Source organism: Amblyraja radiata, chromosome 36 (assembly GCF_010909765.2).
Source record: "Amblyraja radiata isolate CabotCenter1 chromosome 36, sAmbRad1.1.pri, whole genome shotgun sequence".
Classification (NCBI taxonomy): Eukaryota; Metazoa; Chordata; class Chondrichthyes; order Rajiformes; family Rajidae; genus Amblyraja; species Amblyraja radiata.
This window is the reverse complement of record NC_045991.1, coordinates 8,418,172-8,439,645: the sequence shown is the minus strand read 5'-3', so window position 1 is coordinate 8,439,645 and position 21,474 is coordinate 8,418,172. Positions and strand designations below refer to the sequence as shown.

Here is a 21,474-nt window from a genome sequence, read left to right as displayed (position 1 = left end):
GTGGTCCATCTCACGTGATTGGGTGTCACCCTGGGCAATGTTTCAGTTACCCGCCCGCCTGAGCCCGAGTCTCCCCCCGACCCCCGGGGACTCTCTGATTCTCTGATTCTCTCCCCAGTCTCCGACACCCTGGATGTGGAAACAGCGCATCAGCTGCTCGAGGTGTCTGAGGATCGGAAGAGGGTGAGATGGACCCAGACCCGGAGGAGTCTCCCTGACACCGGGAAGAGGTTTACACACTGGGCGTGTGTGCTGGGATCGGAGGGATTCACATCGGGGAGACATTACTGGGAGATGGAATTGGCGGGGAGTGAGTGGTGGAGCTGGGAGTCGCCGCAGAGTCTGTGGAGAGGAAGAGACGGGTCGACCTGACCCCAAAGACTGGAGTCTGGAGGATCGGGCGGATTGATGAGGTGTTTGAAGCAGTCCCCTCCCCTCCATACCCTCACCCCGCCCGTCCCATCCCCGGGAGGGTGGGAGTTTATCTCAGTTACGAGTCCCGGACAGTTTCATTTTTCAACGCGGACACCAAGTCCCATCTCCACACCTTCACTGGGAATAAATTCACGGAGAAACTTTATCCTTTCTTCTGGACTCTTGGCAGATAAACGAGTGGCTGAGAATCTGCTCCAGTTCCGCTCCGGGTGTGTAAAAGAGTCGGGTCCCGGGACCGTCGTCAGGAGCGGGGCTCAGGGGCTGTGGGGCAGAAACCCGGTGGACAACAGGGCGGCGCTGAACGGCTCCCATTTAAACCCCAAATTCCGCTTCGTGAAACTCCAGTGAGCGCGGAAATAAATCGAAGGGGAATGTAAATGTGGGAAGAGTGAAATAAACAGCAACTTACATCAGAGCTGTCTGCCGATCCGGTCATTTTAACGCGTTAACCGCGTCCGGCAACGGAACAGAAATTCCTTTTGTGAAAATATAAAGATTGAAACAACCTCCCTTCCCGCGGGGTCAGCAGCAGCCGCGGGCGGCGGGTCCTGAGCTCCGGGCTCCCCCGGGTCCTAAAGTCCGCCGACTCTGTGAATTTATAGCGTGTTTGCGGCATTTGCTCTCCACACAAGAGATTCATTTACTGTGGAACGGATCTTTGGAAGAATGGGTTTAAACTAAATTCCCGGTTCCAGGTGGGAGCCCGTTGAGCTCAGGCTCTGTCTGTCTCTCTGTAGAATATGTAGATCATTCCTTGTTTCAGTCGCCTCCAGATCCTTCCTTCACCTCTCTCTCATGTACATCATATCTGAATCGGTGCTGCTTCCTGCTCTCGTTCACCGCTTTAACGCTTCAGCTCCCTCATTGCCAGTTTCCAACCAGCTCCCACTTTCCTCTGCTCGAGCCCCGACTCTTCCCTTCGCTTTATCGCCGTCTCTGTCTCCGTTTCACAGAAAACGCGAGTGGCCAAAGTCCATTCCAAGCCCGCGGACGCCATCAGCTACTTCGTCTATCCAATACCCCATTCTGCGCGTCGGAAATGGATATTCCATCCAAGATCGAGTGCGTACAGTAGGTATGTTGCAAAGCCTACCTGAAGCGTCGCTGAAAACCTGTCCCAGCCCGTGTGCGCGATTTTGGCGCCGTTTAGAGGGGGGCGGGTTTAAAACGCGATTTTTCACTAGGCTGTTCAAATCGAGCATGTTCAGCCTAGTTAATTATTAACGAAAAATCACTGGAAGATTCCGTAGCTGGAGCTATTTTTACTTTTAAGGATTTTCTATACTTGTTATAGTAGGTTGAAAATCAACCTCTAAACCCCCGACCGCCGGCAACGGGTCGGATCTCATACAGGGGAAAACAGAAGGTAGGCTGTTTATTTTTACATTAAAAAGGGCTTCTTAAGATCCCTTTATACAAAGTTTAATGTTGCGAGTAGCTCATATGGGCCCCATTATATCCCGCAGTATTTTTCTGGGCATTTGGGGCACAAATCTAGCGCAATGTGAACGTTCTAAACCAGCGCGTTCACAGGATCCCACTAGAAAGCTGATTTAAATGGACTTTAATTTACAGCAATTAAACACTAAATTCCTTCCATTTGACCTATAAATTAATGTAAATGAGACTTAAAAATCATGTTTTATTGTGAATTACTTGTGAATATTATTTGGACACTTAGGCTATTTAAACTTGTTAATCATTTATTAAGAAATGGATAGATGTTTAGATCTAGTAATTGAAGTCTGAAATTAGCTACAATTGGGTAACTAACTAATTATATGCTTTAATTTCAGGTCATCCAAGTAAGATTATTTTATATTTGTTTCAGAATGCTTCAATCTATGATAACTGAACATTTCATTCAGTTCTCTTAATTTTTAAGAAAGTTATGGGCTTTTGACTGTCCTCGATCACAACTTTTTTGTTATGTCCATAGAAAATCAATAGGGAACAAGATGCTAATTTCCGAGTATGAAAATGGCCATAACCTTTTAAATACTTGAGATATGAAAGTGAATTAGGTGTCAAATTAAACTTATTTTTATGCTTTATCTGATGGGATAAATTTCAGACTTGATTTTTAAAATCTCAAAATTTTGTAACATTGCTACGTACAGCAACAACACGCTTACATTTACACAATGTCTTCGCATTTCTTTTAGGAGTCCACAAAGTGTGGAATTCTCTTTGAAGTGCAGCCAGGAATGGCAATAGGGGGTGTGCACGTAAGGTCACTGGGTCATAGGGCTTGACGCACGGAGCCGCTCAATCCACCTGGAGGACATCCGTAACTTCCGGTATATGGAGGTTTCACGGCAGTCGGGTCACGACCCTGGACCCGTGCTGTTGCTACGCTACACCAAGTGGAGTACACGTGATGAACTGCAGGTAAGCACTTACCATTGTTTCCAGCGTAGCGGGCCCGTTAAAATCCCTCGAAATTGTGAATTTACGCGCTGTAAATAATTATGGAAATCGGGATAAGCGTGTGAGACATTTAGCATAATTCAGAATTCCAAAAGTGAGGAGGAATGACGGTAGATAGAAGCAAGAACTGAAGGGACAACAACAGACAGAGTGCTTGGCAAACATTGGCCGTTTGCTCACTGCATTTCATCAACACTAACGCATTATTTGTGTTTTTTCTTGATTCCTTTCGCATCTAAAAAGTTTCAGAAGTGATCAATCTGGCTGTAATTTTTTGTAATCGCCCATGGTTCTCAAGTGGGTTTTTACATACAAAAATAAAACGCCTCTGAAGCAAAGTTTTCAGCCAGATTGATCACTTCTGAGCCTTTTTAGATACCAAAGGAATCAATAAAAAAACTCAAATGATGCCTTACTGTTGATGAAATGCAGTGAGCAAACGCGAGAATTCCCAATACTTTCAATTCCGATATCTGCACGGCCAATGTTTAGAATGTTTAGACTTTAGAATTCCAAAAGTGAAGCGAAATGAAGGTAAAGAAAAGCGAGATTTGAAGGGACAACAACAGCTAAAGTACTTGGCGAACAATGGAATGTTGCCATTCCATCCCCCATGTCCGTAATCGTCCAGATTTGTAATCAGCATTCCCAACTCCCAACTAAGTGGGTTGTAAAATCTCTGACTCAGACCTTTTTGCCCGAGACAAGACCTCTGTTGTGCGGGTGGACAAAGCTGAGATAGTCAAGTGGGCTTGGGATGGGTCCACAGTTGGTTAGGCAGGATCTGCGAGGAGAGGACATGAGTTCGCATTCCGAGTCCCTGGTCGAAATTTTCCCTGACCCTGTCAGTCCTGCTGCACATTAAAAATACTGTTATTGATGTTGTTGGGAATATGAGGCACTGTTCCTCCAGTTTGTGTATGACCTCACTCTGGCAACGGAGAAGGCCCAGGACAGAAATGTCAACGTGGGAATGGGAAGAGGAGTTAAAATGGTTGGCATCCGACAGTCCTTGGCGGACCGAGTGCAAGTGTTCAGCCACATGGTCGGCGACTCTGGACTTACTCACGAATGTGCACCAGGCGTCACCAGGAATACAGGATGCAGTAGATGAGATGACCGTGAACCTCTGTCTCATTTGGAAGGACGGCTTCTTCTTCTTCGAGTCCGTTGCAATCTCAGATGTCGTTCTGCCAGTATCTGGCGCAGGTCACAGCTGGTCGGGTCGGTTCAGCCAGGTCCTGGGGGCTGCACTGGGGGGCGTCGTCACACTCCAGTAGGTGGGACATTGTCTGTACTGCTCCACAGCTGCATGTGTCTTCTGCCTGGTAGTTCCATGCTTTCATAAGTGCTTTGCACCTCCCCTGCTCCACTCGTAATCTGTTGAGGGTCTTCCAGGTTGGCCATGGGAGGTCGTGCCTGCTGGCGAGGCATTCAGTCGGATGGATTCCTCTCTCCATCCAGTCGGCTGTGATCCCTGGATGGAGGTGAGGGGGTAAGTACTATAAAAGCAGTCAGGTCAGTTGTTCAGTTTAGTTTATTGTCATATAGAAACATAGAAAATAGGTGCCGGAGTAGGCCATTCGGCCCTTCGAGCTAGCACTGCCATTTAATAAGATCCTGGCTGATCCAGTGAATATAAGCCCAGTCGATCAATTCTCGTTTACCCGTATGCAAACACTATCCTACACACTAGGGACAATTGTTTTAACAAACTTACTAACCATTAGAACTGAGACGAGGCAAACATTTTTCACCCCGACTTGTGAATTTGTGGAATTCTCTGCCTCAGAAGGCAGTGGAGGTCGATTCATTGGATGCATTCAAAATAGAGTTCGATAGAGCTCTTAGGGTTAGAGGAATCAATGGATATGGGGAGAAGGCAGGAACGGGGTACTGATTGTGGATGATCAGCCATGATCACATTGAATGGCGGTGCTGGTTCGAAGGACCGAATGGCCTAATCCTGCACCTATTTTCTCTGTACCTATGTAACCATGCCACCTACATACACATCCACATAATTTACATTAAAAAAATGGTCAACAGCTGAACCAGCACCGAGCCCTGCGGCAAACCATCTGCTGTCTGTCTCCATTCTGTGGAGTAACCCTCTACCATCGCCATCAGAATCCAACCTTCAGGTGAATTTTGTATCCCATTGGCTTGTTTAAAGTGTGAATAGGCACCCCTCCAGATTCTGGGACTGTTTCTTCCCAGCTGTCATCAGGCAACTGAATCATCCTAAATCAACCCCTCACCCTGAACACTGGATCTCCCCAGAGGTGTGTCCTTAGCCCCCTACTGTACTCCCTGTACACACATGATTGCGTGGCCAGGGTCAGCTCCAACTGCATCATCAAGTTTGCTGATGACACCGCGGTGGGTGACCTGATCTCCGATAAGGATGAGAAGGCCTACAGGGAGGAGGTGGCTGATCTTGCACCCTGGTGTCAGGACAACAGCCTCCTCTTGATTGTCTCAAAAACTAAGGAGATGATTGTGGACTTTAGAAGGCCACAACATCCGAGGAAGTACACACCACTGGAGATAAATGGGACAACTGTGGAGAGGGTGAGCTGCTTACATCAGTTTAGATCAGTCAACAGCCAATAGACAATAGGTGCAGGAGTAGGCCATACGGCCCTTCTAGCCAGCACCGCCATTCAATGTGATCATGGATGCTCATCCACAATCAGTACCCCGTTCCTGCCTTCTCCCCATATCCCTTGACTCTGCTATCTTTCAGAGCTCTATCCAACTCTCTTGAAAGCATCCAGAGAATTGGCCTCCACTGCCTTCTAAAGCAGAGAATTCCATTGGTTCACAACTCCGTGCGTGAACAAGTTTTTCCTTGTCTCCTTCTAAATGGCTCACCCCTTATTCTTAAACTGTGGCCCTTGGTTCCAGACTCCCCAACATCGGGAACATGTTTGCTGCCTCTCGTTCACCGCTTTAACGCTTCATTTCCCTCACTGCCCGTTTCCAACCAGCTCCCACTTTCCTCTGCTCGAGACCCGACCCTTCCCTTCGCTTTCTCGCCGTGTTTGTCACCGTTTCAGAGAAAACTCGAGAGGCCAAAATCCATTCCAAGCCCGCGGACGCCATCGGCTGCCTTGTCTATCCACTATCCCTGTTTGCTCATCGAAAATTGAATATTCCCTCCGAGATCCAGTGCGTACAGCAACAACCCGCTTACATTTACACAAGGTCCTCGCATATATTTTAGGAGACCACAAAGTGTTTTATTGACGTAAATCTCTTTAAAGTGCAGCCACGAACTCCAATTGAAATGCATCAGTCAACCTGCAGTCAGGAACATTCACAAACAGAGTTTAAAAACAAGATATACTGTCCACACCGGGTTCGGTTTATTACAATTAGAGTATTAGAAGCACCAAGCACATAATCCGATTAAACACAATCTTTCTATTCGGTTCTTATGAATGTTATTGGTTGTACGAATTATCCAACATTAACAAACGGGTATTAAATGTATCTGTTGTATGTATTTACTGACCTACAACATTGTAAGTGGGTTTGATTTCAATGAACCAACCCCTTTTATATGTTTTCCTCTGATTATCTGCCTCTGTTTCTTCCCTTCTTTCACCCAATCCATCAGGTGAAAGTTTAATCGCCGGCCTCAGCCCAAGAGAGAGAATTTGTCTTGAGTTGTTAATTGTCATATGTACCGGGGCGGAGTAATGAAATTCTTACTTGTCCTTAATCTGAGTTTGCATATATATCACTCCTCACGACTTACCCTCCTTAAGATGTGGGCCACGCTTCCCTTCCTGACTCCAATGTTGGTAAATAATCCTCACTCCTCATTCAAGGAATGTTGCCATTCCATCCCCCATGTCCGTAATCTTCCAGATTTGTAATCAGCATTCCCAACTCCCAACAAAGTGGGTTGTAAAATCTCTGACTCAGACATTTTTGCCTGAGCCCAGACCTCAGTTGTGTGGGTGGACAAAGCTGAGATAGTCAAGTGGGCTTGGGATGGGTCCAGCAGAGCACCCTGCTCCTGCTTTCTCCCCATATCCCTTGATTCCATTAACCCTAAGAGCTATGCCTAACATTCACTTGAATACATCCAGTGAATTGGCCTCCACTGCCTTCTGTGACAGTGAATTCCACAGATTCACAACTCTCCGGGTGAAAAAGTTCTCCCTCTTCTCAGTCCTATATGACCCCTTAATTTTAAACTGTGAAGGTTCTGGATTCCCCCAACATCGGGAACATTTTTCCTGCATCCAGCCTATCCAATCTGGTAAAAAATTATATGTTTCTACAAGACCCCATCTCATCCTTCTAAATTCCAGTGAATATTAGCCCTGTCGGTCCATTCTCGATCACACATTCACTAACACTATCCTACATACAAGGGACAATTGTTTTAACCAATGTTAGTCTCATCTCAAACTGACTAGCTATTAGAACTGAGATGAGGACAAACGTTTTCACCCAGAGAGTTGTGTGAATTTGTGGACTCCTCTACCTCAGAAGGCAATGGAGGCCGATTCACTGGATATATCTCACTGGATGATCAGCCATGATCACATTGAATGGCGGTGCTGGCTCGAAGGACCGCATGGCCTAATTCTGTACCTATTTTCTATGTCTCTATCTAACTCTGCCACCTACATACACATCCAAATCGTTTACATTTTAAACAATGATCTCCAGTTGAGCCAGTACCGAGCCCTGCGGCAAACCATCTGCCGTCTGTCTCCATTCTGAGGAGCAACCTTCTACCATCGCCCTCGGAATCCGATCTTCAGACGAATATTGTATTCCATTGGCTTGTTGAAAGCGTGAAAACGCTCAGGGACTGTTTCTTCCCACAACTGTCATCAGGCAACTGAATCATCCTACCACAACCAGAGAACAGTGCTGAACTAATATCTACCTCACTGGTAGATCTGCATCACACAACAGTCTGTCTGCTTTTTCAACTTTTTTGTTATTTTCAGTGTGTTTTAAAACTGTGGGTTAATCTTCTCTGGTTAGTTTTATGTCGGGGGTTGGGGGATGGGTCGGGAGAAAACGTTTTTCAATCTCTTACCTTGCCGGAGATGCGATGATTTTCCGGACCATATCTCCAGTCGCTCTACGGTCTAGCACCATGGAGCTGGCGGCCTTGATTATGATTATGATTATGATACACTGTAATGGCTCGATTGTGATCATGCAGTGTCTTTCCGCTGACTGGAGTGCATGCAACAAAAGCTTTACACTGTAGCAGATTTTAAAACCAAGCTCTAAAGTCCATACAGTTTGGTGTTTATTTCATTTAAACACTGAAAGCACCAATGCACGAAATTCGAATAAACACAACTTTTCTATTAGGTTCTGTGCGTTTTATCGGTCGTGCGAATTGTTACATTAAATAAATCGCATGCTTGTAGAACTTCAAAATAGTAGGATTTGGTTGAAAAATAAGTAGCACGTCAAGAAGGTTAGTAGCAATTTCATGCACGCAACCTCACGCAAGTGCCACTTTCAAATGATGCCAAGCTGTTTAAATGTTTAAGAAAGAAATCGAAGGTAGAGAAAAATGCTGGAGAAACTCAGCGGGTCAGGCAGTATCTATGGCGCGAAGGAAATAGGGAGGTTGCACGTAAGGTCACTGGGTCATATGGCTTGACGCACGGGGCCGCTCAATCCATCTGGAGGACATCCGTAACTTCTGGTATATGTTATTAATGCAAGAAACGCGTACTTTCCCACCTGTGAAAAACAGCCAAAATGTTGAATTTTCGAGCTGTAAAAAAATGTGGAAGTCGGGGTAAGTGTGAGAGACATGTACCCAACTTTAGAATTCCAAACGTGAAGCGAAATGAAGGTAAAGAGAAGCGAGAGCTGAAGGGACAACAACAGCTAACGTGCTTGGCGAACATTGGCCCTGCACATATCGGAATTGAAAATATTGGGAATTATCACGTTTGCTCACTGCATTTCATGGCATTATTTGTGGATTTTCTTGATTCCTTTGATATCTAAAAAGTCTCAGAAGTGATAAATCTGGCTGTAAATCTTTTTTCAGATGCGTTTTCATTTTGTATGTAAAAACCCACTTGGGAACCATGGGCGATTAAAACATTTTACAGCCAGATTTATCACTTCTGCAACTTTTTAGATGCCAAAGGAATCAAGAAAAACACAAATAATGCCTTAGTTGATGAAATGCAGTTAACAAACGGCAAATGTTCGCCAAGTACTCGGGCTGTTATTGTCCCTTCAGCTCTCGCTTCTATCTACCGTCATTTCCCCTCACTTTTGGAATTCTGAAGTAGGCTAAATGTGTCACACGCTCATCCCGATTTCCATCATTATTTACAGCGCAAAAATTGACAATTTCAGCGGTGGGGTTTTAACGGGCCCGCTACGTTGGAAACAATGGTAAGTGCCTACCTGCAGTTCATCGCGTGTACTCCACTTGGTGTAGCGTCACAACAGTACGGGTCATGGGTCGTGACCCGACTGCCGTGAAACCTCCCTATAGGTGAGTTTCGGGTCGAGACCTTCAGACTGAAGTAGGGTCTCGACCCGGAACGTCACATATTTGTGTCTACCTCCGAGCTGTCTAAATGTCTGCGCGGCGCAGCTTCCCCACCTGCTGGTAAAAACCGATACTGCGGAATCGGCCGATATATGAACCCATTGCCCGTGGGGATGGTGAATCTGGGGCAGAGAGAATGAACAGATTCCGATGCTGGAGGCCGTCATCGACGTGGGAGCAGTGGCGGTGACTGAGGCACAATCCGGTATGACGAGTGAAACGAACAGGAGAGACCGCAAGAGCTACATAGTTGTCTAACTTGTATAATACATTGTGCTATGATTTACATTGTTTTTCATCAACTTCCCGAGTTAATACAATACTGTTCTCAAACAAAACTTAACCTTATTAAGGAATTCATGTAAGTAGCTGATCAATTTCTCAAGATGTAGATGTCGCTGCAAGACCAGCATTTATTGCACATCACTAATTGCCCTGTGCGTAGATCGCTCTGTCATTTCCAAGTACATTTGATCTTCAACCACTTAGTACGAGTTGGATCTTGAACAAAATAAGAGTGTTGCGGTCATCGTATTTCAGACAGTTTTTTTGTTTCAAGCATTTGAGGTGATTACGGTGTATTTAAGGTGGGAGAAAATACTTAAAATTGTGTCCCTGGATTGTGCCACTGGATTCCTCGTTCGATAACTAAATCGATGCCTCATCACCGCACCCCAACCTTCAGTTGATTCTCCGAGTTCACCAGTTCCTATTGGATTGCGGCCCTTGAGTTAATAACCATGTTTAAAACCGGAATTATTCCCGTCATGATCTTACACGCACCAGTGGTGCCGACAGACAAGAAGCCGAACCAAAGAAGCAAAGAAGTAGAAGCCAAAGAACCGAATGGAAGCGAGGCAGAAACGATAATAAACCGAAAATCCGTAGACGAAACGCCTACAAACCGAAAGGATGGGACGCCTAAATGCAAACTAACCGAAAGGGCGGGACGCCTAAAAGCCAACGAACCGAAAAGCTGCGTCGCCTAAAAGCAGATTTACCGAATGGCCGCTCTGTCGAAACGTCACCTAGCCGAAAGGCGGCGTCGCCTACAAGCCAAAGGACGGACTGCCGCTCAACAGAAACGTCCAATAATAGACATGACGTTGCCGGGGGACGGGACTTGTCAGCGATTGGTCCAGACCCCCGCGTCCATCACATCACTGTGAAGACATGAACATTGTCCCAAACCTCCGCTCCACCCGACCCGCAGCCCACGGAGGGTGGCCGTGGGAGAGTGAGGGCTGTCCCGTGCGATGCACACCTTAGGCCGCTTTCAACTTGGTGCTTGGGTTCAGATTGCCCAGTCACCTATGGCTTGTGTGAGAAAAGGAACTCCACGCTCCCGTCTCCTTCTCTCTCCCCTCTTCTCTCTCGCCCCCTCTCTCTCTCCCTTCTCCCTCTCCCGTCTCTCTCCTCCTCTCTCTCCCTTCCTCACCCCGGCCACGGGGACAGGCGGTTTATTTATTACCGTCTCGGTGTTTGCGGAACGCACCCATGCTCCCACGCACAAACCAGGCAGGATCTCTGGAGAGAGGAATGGGTGACGTTTCGTGCCGAGACCATTCTACAGAGTGCGTCTGAAAGGTCTCGACCTGAAACTTCACCCATTCCTTCTCTCCAGAGATGCTGACTATTATGTGCGTGGGAGCTTGGGTGCGTTCCGCAAACACCGCGACGGTAATAAATAAACCGTCTGTCCCCGCGGTGGGGGTGACTCAGCCTGGTGAAGGGGTTGGGGTCCGATGGCGGTGCATCGCGGTCAGTGACTGTGGGACGCTCCCGCGGGTGGAGACGGAGGAGAGAGAGAATGGGCAGAGAATGGGAGAGAGAGGGGGGTGGGGGAGAAGGGAGAGAGAAGCGGGGGGGGGGGGAGAGGAGGAGAGAGAGAAGAGTGGATAGAGAGGAGGAGAGAGAGAAGAAAGGAGAGAGAGAAGGGAAAGAGAGGGGGGGAGACGGGAGCGCGGAGTTCCTTTTCCCACACAAGCCATAGGTGACTGGGCAATCTGAACCCAAGCACCAAGTTGAAAGCGGCCGAATGTGCGCATCGCACGGGACAGCCCCCACTCTCCCACGGCCACCCTCCGCGGGCTGCGGGTCGGGTGGAGAGGAGGTTTGGGACAATGTTCATGCCTTCACAGTGATTTGATGTCCGTTATTGGACTTTCTGTTGAGCGGCAGTCGGTCCTTTGGCTTGTAGGCGACGTATCGACAGAGCGGGCATTCAGTAAGTTTGATTTTACCACCAATCTGATGTGTGCGCCACGTTCTAGATTACAATGTTAATCCCCACAATGTGGCCATGGCTGATCTAGCCCAGGACTGAACTCCTCCTCTTTGCCTCATTTCCATCGATTACAATTCATTGTTTTTTTTTAAATGTATTCTCCTCTGGTTTAAAATATGTCTAACATGTAAAACCTCTCAGAGTCTCTTGGCTGGAGACTCCCAGATATTCACTGCCCTCTGCCCATTCGTGGTCATTGGGATCAGATATAGGATCACCTGTCATTGTTCTAAACGCTACAGAATACAAACACCTCTCTACATTCCGGCCAGGCATTCCTGAGATCCCATAGATTATACGGGAGGCCATTTAGTCTCTGAACAACAACAGCTGGAACAGAGGGAACATTTACTCAGTTCCGAATTACTGGTAAATGCAGCATTTATTTCTGAAATGTCACCCACCATTTTGTGACTGCACTTTCACTTCACCAAACTGTAGTGTAAGCCCTCACCTTCAGAAACACCACACTGTCTTTTTGATCCATCTGTTGCTGCAACTTTAAGAGTTCCTCCTGAATGGATTTTAAATTCTCTTGAATGTTTCCAAGATTTGTCTCCATTGTATTTAGAATCTTCCTCTCTTCCTCCCGGATATCTGCCAGTGTGCGCTGCTCTTTCTCAGTGAGAATCTGGTGCAGTTCAGCATACTGGGATGTGATCTTGGACTGAAGGTCGTGTGACTGTTCCTATGAAATAAAAGGTGAAGATTAATATATAATGTCACTGGTTGTGTTTCCTCACGACTTTAACGGTGACATTTGGCCTGTGCATGTTTTATTTGCTTTGGCATTTCAATAGTTTGTCTAATGTAGACAAAAATGCTGGAGGAACTCAGCGGGTGATGCTTGAGATCCTTCTTCAGACTTCACGAAATGTCGTGAGGGTAATGTTATAACCCATCAATCCTCTACCCCCAATACAATTCCCTGCTGCCTGTTCCTTTTCACGTGCCCATTAATTCCCATTTATCCATCCACCACCCACTTTCCCAGGGATTATAACAGTCACCGATTGACCATTGAACCAGCGTGTATTGGGGATGTGGAAGGAATCCGACGCGGTCACAGGGAGAAGGCATGAACCACACGGGCAGCACCCGAGGTCAGGATCGAACCCGCTCACCAGATCTAGGAGACAGCAGCACTACTTGTGTCACTGCGCTGCCCTATTATTACATGCATCACAGGGATCAAATCTACACAAGATCAGGAAATCGAAACTTAAAAGCCTCACCAGAACTCCAGAAATCTTCTGTTTCTGTTGCTGCTCCATTCGCTGGATCCCTGATTTCTTTTTTGTAAGAGACTGGATGGAATATTTCGTCTGATCCTGGGATTGTGATTGAAAATCAGAGAATAAAAGTGTTAGATTATAAAGATGGAATTAAACAATGATGCGATCAAAATCGGTTTGCTTTTACCTTGTAGGTTTCAACAGCTTCTTTAACCGGCATGAAGTTGTGAGACTTGTGTTCCCGCCCAGCTGCACAAATCACACAGATCAGCTTCTTGTCCGTTTCACAAAACAGCTTCAGTTCTTCCTGATGTTCCTCGCACTGAAGTTTACTTTCCTTCTCTGTCCGATTCAGGCTCAGTGTTCGAGCTTTCTCAGACAGTCTCGCCAAGGCCCGACTCATCCTGAGGGTGCGGTCTGTAAACACCTCTCTACATTCCGGGCAGGAGTTTCTCCCCTCCCTGTCCCAACTCTGTGTGATACAGGAGCGGCAGAAGTAGTGCCCACACTCCAGTGCCACCGGATCGGTGAAGAAATCCAGGCAGATGGGACAAAGTATCTCCTCGGTTAAACTCTCGACCGGGTCTTTCGCAGCCATTTTAACCTCCACTTCCTGGTTCAAAACGCATTCCCATTCGCTGAAACTGCTGACGCCCTGCAGTAATTAATTGGAGCGCCGGAGGCTGAAGTTCATGGGATCAAGAGGTGAATGGATAGGGTGAATGCACAGTCTTTTACCCGGAGTAGTGGAGTCGAGAACTAGAGGACACAGGTTTGTGGTGAGAGGTGCAAGATTTAATCGGAACCTGGGGAACAATATTTCCACACAGAAGGTCGTGGGGAAATGGAACAAGCTGCCAGAGGAGGTAAGTCAGGCTGGACAACAACGTGTGGACGGGCTTTAGGACCCGGGGGAGCCCGGAGCTGTGGAACAATCAATGAAAGGGGCGGGGCACGGCTGAGGGGAGGCGGAGCTCAGCCCCGTCAATCACAGCCCTGACCAGAAAGCCGATGTCATTTGTAATCAGCTTCGGGTAAATTTCATTCCCTTAAACTAAAGTTGTTCCAGTTAAATGGGTGATTGGAACGTGAGTCTGACCATAAAATGCCAACAAAAATACAGAAAGCGTTGTCGGCATTCAGCAGGTCGGGCAGTGTACAGTATCTGGAGAGGGAAGGGTTAATATTTCTGAGGTAATATGGAGCAGCAGATTGAACCGCTGCCTCACGGGGCCAGAGACCCGGGTTCGATCCTGACCATGTTCACTGTTCGCAGCGTGCACATTCTCCATGTGACCGCGTGGGTTTCCTCCGGGTGCTCCGGTTTTCTCCCACATTCAAAATACATGTGGGTTTGTAGGGTAATTGGCCCTCTGTAAATTGCCCCAAGTATGTTGGGAGTGAACGGGAAGGTGGGATAACAGAGACCAAGTGATTGGTGACTAATTGGTGATCGATGGTCGATGTGGACTCGGTGGGCCGAAGGGCCTACTTCCATGCTGTATATCTAAAGTAAAGTAAGCTCCACTGGTCAGAAAATCAACCTTGCACTGCCGCTCAACAGAGAAAACAAGACGTCATCAATACTGCACAGGAACAGGCCCTTCAACACACAATGTCTAGCTTATGGAAGGATCATTCAGAAGCCTGATAACAGAGGGAAGGAGGCTGTTCCTGAGACTGGTAAGATTCTGTACCTTCTGCCCGACAAGAACAGTGAGAAGAAGGAATGGCCGGGGTAGAACAAGTATTTGATTATGTTGGCTGCTTTTCCATGATAGAATAGAATAGAATAGTTTCTTTATTGTCATTGTAACATGAACCATGTACAACGAAATTGTAAAATGTCAGCCAGTCAGTGCACCATTCAAACATTTCTAAAAGCTAACGATACATACAAGGTAAAATATTTAAAAAAAGATAAACAACTAAAATAAATATCATAAAAATAGCACGCATAAACACCCAGCCCTACATCCTTCTGTCGATTTCACAGTCTCTTAGTATGTATCGCCCCTGCGTTCCTTGGCGGCTACATTTAGTGCCTTTATAGCAGTGGGGTAAAAACTGTTTTTAAGTCTGTTTGTCCTTGTCCTTGTAGATCTGTACCGTCTGCCTGACGGTAATAGTTCAAACAGGGAGTGTCCGGGGTGGGAAATGTCCTTTATAATACTCTGGGATTTTTTGATGCAGCGGGAACTGTGTAAGTCCTCCAAGGTAAGGAGAGGGCAGCCGACAATCCTCTGGGCGTTGTCAATGGCCCTCTGGAGCGCTTTCCTCTGAGCCGCTGTGCAGCTGGTGTACCATACGCATACACAGTATGTTAGGATGCTCTCAATGGAGCACCGATAAAAGGACAGCAGCAGTCTCTGAGTGATGTTATTCTTCCTGAGCACCCTCAGGAAGTGCAGTCTCTGCTGGACCTTTTTCAGCAGCGCAGAGGTGTTCACGCTCCACGTCAGGTCCTCCTCAATATGGATTCCCAGGAAGCGGAAATCCGCCACCCTCTCCACACAGTCCCCTCTGATAATTAATGGTACCATGTCCGTTTTATTCTTTCTGAAGTCTATTATTATTTCCTTTGTCTTTAAGGTGTTGAGGAGCAGGTTATTTTCTCCACACCACACTGTCAGCTGCTCCACCTCATCCCGGTAGGCGTACTCGTCCCCCCCGGAGATGAGTCCCACCACCGTAGTGTCATCCGCAAATTTGACAATGGTGTTGCTGTGGTGGGCGGGGGTGCAGTCATGTGTGTAGATGGTGTAGAGCAGGGGGCTCAGCACGCAGCCCTGTGGAGAGCCGGTACTGAGGCTGAGGGCCGTGGATGTGTGATGGCCCACTCTGACTCTCTGGCTGCGACCCGACAGGAAGCTATTTATCCACATGCAGGTGGAGTGTGGAAGTCCCAAGTCCCCCAGTTTGTCCACCAGTTTGTGGGGAAGGATGGTATTAAAGGCAGAGCTGTAGTCCACAAAGAGCATCCGCACGTAGCTCCCCCGCTGCTCCAGGTGGGACAGTGCAGCATGGAGAGCTGTGGCTACAGCGTCCTCTGTAAAGGGATGAGGGATGATCTTAGAAGAGATGTAAAAAAATCATGAGAGGAACAGATCGGGTAGTCGCACAGAGCCCCTTGCCCAGAGGAGGGGCATCAAGTACCAGAGGACATAGGGTTAAGGTGAAGGTGGAAAGGTTTAATAGAAACCTGAGGGGTAACTTTGTTCACACAATGGGTGGTAGGAGTATGGAATGAGCTGCTGGAGGAGGTATATGAGGCGGGCACTATCGTAACGTTTCAGAAGCATTTAGACAGGTACATTGATAGGACAGGTTAGAGGTATGGGGGCCAAACGCAGGCAGTACAGGTCGGTTCAAGAATCTAATGGTTGTGGGTGAGGAGCTGAGAATGGGAGCTCTAATGAACCTGTCGGTTTTGTTGAGGGCCACATAGAACCAGAACAATTCCTTCAGCCCACATCAGACTGCAATGCCTCCTCCGTATGTGCCTCGACCACCACTCCAGCGGCGCGTTCCAGGCACCCACCACCCTGTGTGATAAAACATGCCCCGCACATCTCCTTGAAAGATCCCCCTACTGTGCTAAAATCTATGGCGTCCCGTCATTGACTTTTCCACGCTGGGAAAATAGCCCTGAATCATTTCAAGCCGAGAGCAACCGGGCGGGGGGCAGCCGAGAACAAAGGGGGAGCCGGCGCGGGTGGCGCCTGCTGCCTGGTGCGACGGGGCCTGCTTCGCCGCTGCGGGGAAATATAGACTGTTCCATGAACTTCTCGCAACCTAGTCGGCGCCCACTTTACCGCCCAGGTCAGATCTGTATTTTACCGGATTGCTGGCAAAAACAAGGCATTTCACTGATCCGAGGTACATTGAAGAATAGAGTATGATTGTTTGAGAAAGAACTGCAGATGCTGGAAAAATCGAAGGTAGACAAAAATGCTGGAGAAACTCAGCGGGTGAGGCAGCATCTCTGGAGAGAAGGAATGGTTGACGTTTAGGGTCGAGACCCCTTCTTCATTACAGTGCCTGGTATTGAAGTGATGTTATTGTGTCTGGTATTGAAGTGGTGTTATCACCATTCTTCAGACTGGTATGGGGGTGGGGGAGGGGGGGGGGGGAGAAGAAAGGAAGAGGCGGAGACAGTGGTATGTGAGAGAGCTTGGAAGGGGAGAGGCCAGCAAGGACTACCTGAAATTGGAGAAGTCAATGTTCATACCGCTGGGGTGCAAACTACGCAAGTGAAATATGAGGTGCTGCTCCTCCAATTTGCGGTGGGACTCACTCTGGCCATGGAGGAGGCGAGGTCTGTATTTTACCGGCTGGCATGCAAAAGAAAATAATCCCACAGTCACGAGGTACACGTGACAATAGAGTATAATTGAATCATTGAATTCAAGTTTACACATGAGATTATTAAATAAAAATCGAGCGTATAAGAAGGAACTGCAGATAGACACAAAAAGCTGGAGTAACTCAGCGGGACAAGCATAATCTCTGGAGAGATGGAATGGGTGACGTTTCGGGACGAGGCCCCTTCTTCATTGCAGTGTCTGGTATTGAAGTGATGTTATTGTGCAGAGTCTGAGACCAAGCGTAGGCTTGGCGATCGTTTCGCCGACCACCTCGGCTCGGTCCGCATTAACCAACCTGACCTCCCGGTGGCTCAGCACTTCAACTCCACCTCCTATTCCGTATCCGACCTCTCTGTCCTGGGTCTCCTCCATGGCCAGAGCGAGCACCAGCGGAAATTGGAGGAGCAGCACCTCATATTCCGCTTGGGGAGTCTGCATCCTGGGGGCATGAACATTGAATGCTCCCAATTCTGTTAGCCCTTGCTGTCTCCTCCCCTTCCTATTTCTCCCTCAGCCTTCGGGCTCCTCCTCCTCCCTTTTTCTTTCTTCTCCCCGCACCCCACCCACCATCAGAGTAAAAAAGGGATTCGGCCCGAAACGTTGGCTATTTCCTTCGCTCATTAGAGATGCTGCTACATCCGCTGAGTTTCTCCAGCTTTTTTGTGTACAGACAAATTACAACCTTTGCACGCGTTTTAACGTTTTCCCACGAGTACTCTCTGGAACGATAGGTGATGAATGTACAGAAGTCGAAGTCACCGCATGAATAAATAACACTATTAAATGTACAGATACCGACCATGTGTGAATGAATAGCTTGCACGGTTGTTTGTTTTTTTGTCTGTCTCTGGGTCTATAACTCAGCGGAACAGGTCAGGCATGGAAATAGCCAATGGAGAGGTTGAGAAGGAGTTTCTTCCCAGATGCCATTCGGACTGTAAACTCCTATCTTACCAGGGACTAACTTTACTGAACGTTTTTCCTTCCAATATTTAATATGTAAAATAATATCTGTGTGTTTATGATTGTGTTTATAGTTTGTTTGGTTGTTTGTCTTTTTGCACAAAGTCCGCGAGCATTTGCCACTTTTCATTTCACTGCACATCTCTGGGTCTGTGTATGTGACGAATAAACTTGACTTGACTTGAGATCCCTGGAGAGAAGGGATGGCGCGGGCCAATCACGCGGTCAGCGGGGGGGGGGGCGGGCTATCCTGGTCTGGGCCGACTAATCACGCGCCAGTGGGCGGGACATGGTGATCTGGACCGACCAATCACGCGACAGTGAGCGGGCCATCATGATCTCAGCCGGCCAATCACGCATCCGGGGGCGGATCATAGTGATCCGGACCGACCAATCACGCTTAAGGGGGCGGGCCATCCAGATCTGGGCCGACCAATCACGCGTCAGCGGGGGGCCATCGTGATCACGGGCGGCCAATCACGCGTCATTGGGCGGGTAATAGTGCTCTGGACCGGCCAATCACGCGTCAGTGGGCGGCCCGGTGACGTCAGAGAGAACAAATGATTTTGTGAATGGAGCTTTAACTGGAGCGCGCTCATGAGTGACGGCAGGTTAACGAGGCAGTGTTTACGAGGCCTGTCCCACCTGTATGCGACTGACTCCATGCGGCAGCAAAGCTCCCATCTCGGAGCTATAGGATCTTTGGTGAATGTTATTTGTTTAAGAAGGAACTGCAGATGCTGGAAAATCGAAGGTAGACAAAAATGCTGGAGAAACGCAGCGGGTGCAGCAGCATCTAGGCAGCGAAGGAAATGGGCAAGGTTTCAGGCCGAAACCCTTCTTCAGACTGGTGGGGGGCGGGGAGAATAGCGGATAAAGGAGGAGGAGACAGTCAGAGGGCTGAAGGAGAGGTAGGAAGGGGAGGAGACAGCAAGGGCTAACAAAATTGGGAGAATTCAATGTGCGTGCCCCCATCAAGCAATGTTACAAATTTTTGAGATTTTTAAAATCAAGTCTGCAATTTATCCCAACAGATAAAGCAAAAAAAGAAGTTTAATTTGTCACCTAATTCACTTTCATATCTTCAGTATTAAAAAAAGTCATAGAAACATAGACATAGAAAATAGGTGCAGGAGTAGGCCATTCGGCCCTTCGAGCCTGCACCGCCATTCGATATGATCATGGTGATCATCCAACTCAGTATCCCATCCCTGCCTTCTCTCCATACCCCCCTGATCCCTTTAGCCACAAGGGCCATATCTTAAATATAGCCAATGAACTGGCCTCAACTACCTTCTGTGGCAGAGAATTCTACAGATGCACCACTCTCTGCGTAAAAAATGATTTTCTCATCTCGGTCCTAAAAGACTTCCCTCTTATCCTTAAACTGTGACCACTAGTTCTGGACTTCCCCAACATCGGGAATAATCTTCCTGCATCTAGCCTGTCCAACCCCTTAAGAATTTTGTAAGTTTCTATAAGAATATGTGGCCATTTTCATACTCGGAAATTAGCATCTTGTTCCCTATTGCTTTTCCATTGACTTAACACAAAAGCTGTGATCGAGGACAGTCAAATGGCCATAACTTTCTTAAAAATTAAGAGAACTAAAATAAATGTTCAGTTATTATAGATTGAAGCATTCTGAAACAAATATGAAACAATCTTACTTAGATGACTTGAAATTAAAGCATATCATTAGTTAGTTACCTAATTCTAGCTAATTACAAAATTCAATTACCAGATCTAAACATCTATCAATTTCTTACGAATAGATTAACATTTTTAGTTACGGATGGTGCGGTCTTTGCGGAAGGCAGACATGTGGGGAGATAGGAAGATGGGGCCAGTGGTGAGGTCACGTTGGAGGTGGTGAAACTGACAGAGTTGTAGACTGTCACGCTGGTGAGTTCCCTGCCAGCCCTCTGCTGTTTTTCAGTCCTCCGAGCGCTGCGGTCCTCGCTCTGGTCCACGACGCCGGCAGCCTAGCTTGGGCCCGGTGCCCGGCTTGTGCTCCATGACCGGTAGCTGCTGCCTCTACCCCCTCCCCCTCCCTCTCTACCCCTCCCCCTCTACCCCCTCCCCGTGGCAGAGAAAGCGAGAGAGGTGGGGAGAAGAGGGGGGGGGGGGGGGGGGGAACTGGGGAGAAGGGGGTGGAGAGGGGGTGGGGGGTGTGGTGTGTGGATGCCTTGTGCCTATCAAACCCTCAACTCCACCCAGTTAGGCAATTCAGGGATTATTTGGGGAATCTGGTAGGACCAAGGCAATGGGTGATTTTGTATTTCCAAGGCTGTAATTGACCATCTAAACCTGGTTTTAACTGGTATCTTTAATATCTAGGCTAGCCTAGATGGGTCCAAGGATCCATTTAGGGTGTCTGGTTGACCCAAGGCAGTAGATAATTGTTCATTTATAGGTCATAGGTCAGCAGATAGGGTCATTTTTTACCCCTCCCCCTTGGTGTGATAGATCATTTAAACTTGGTTTTAGCCTCCGGGTTTCGGCTCGAAACGTTGCCTATTTCCTTCCCTCCATAGATGCTGCTGCACCCGCAGCGTTTCTCCAACATTTTTGTGTCCCTTCGATTTTCCAGCATCTGCAGTTCCATCTTAAACACTTCTTAACCACTTACAATATTGTAGGTTTGTAGATTAATACAACATACACTTAATACCCTGATGTTGAATTTGGATAATTCGCATCACCAGTAACATTCACAAGAACTGAATAGAAAGATTTATATGAATTCTGTGCTTGGTGCTTCTAATACTACAATTGAAATAAACCCAAATCACTTCGCACTGTATAGCATCTTTTTAAACTCCTTTTGTGTGTTCCTGTCTACAAATTGACTCCTGCATTTCAGTTGCCATTCGTGGCTGCTCTTCAAAGAGACTTATGCCCCTGTCCCACTTAGGAAACCTGAACGGAAACCTCTGGAGACTTTGCCCAAGGTTTCCGTGCGGTTCCCGGAGGTTTTTGTCAGTCTCCCTACCTGCAACCTCCGGCAACCACCTGCAACCTCCGGTATTGATACCCGTGCATGACAATAAGGTTTCGATGATCGAGCCTATATCCTTCTGCAGACTTTGACAGACTACCTTGCTATCCCCAACATTACCCATTCTCCACAAACTTAGTAGTCACACCTCCTACATTCACATCAAAGCCATGAAAACATAAAATGAA

The 21,474-nt window shown here is 47.5% G+C and overlaps 1 long non-coding RNA gene across 1 annotated transcript; it reads right to left on the bottom strand.

The window, feature by feature from the left end:
- Positions 1 to 1,237: 1,237 nt before the first annotated feature.
- Positions 1,238 to 5,879, bottom strand: LOC116966249. The gene is made up of 3 exons (XR_004409940.1): positions 5,856 to 5,879; positions 4,164 to 4,165; positions 1,238 to 1,295 (listed from the first exon to the last, which is right to left on the bottom strand). It is a non-coding gene; the product is annotated as an uncharacterized LOC116966249 (long non-coding RNA).
- Between the last annotated feature and the right edge of the window lie 15,595 nt (positions 5,880 to 21,474).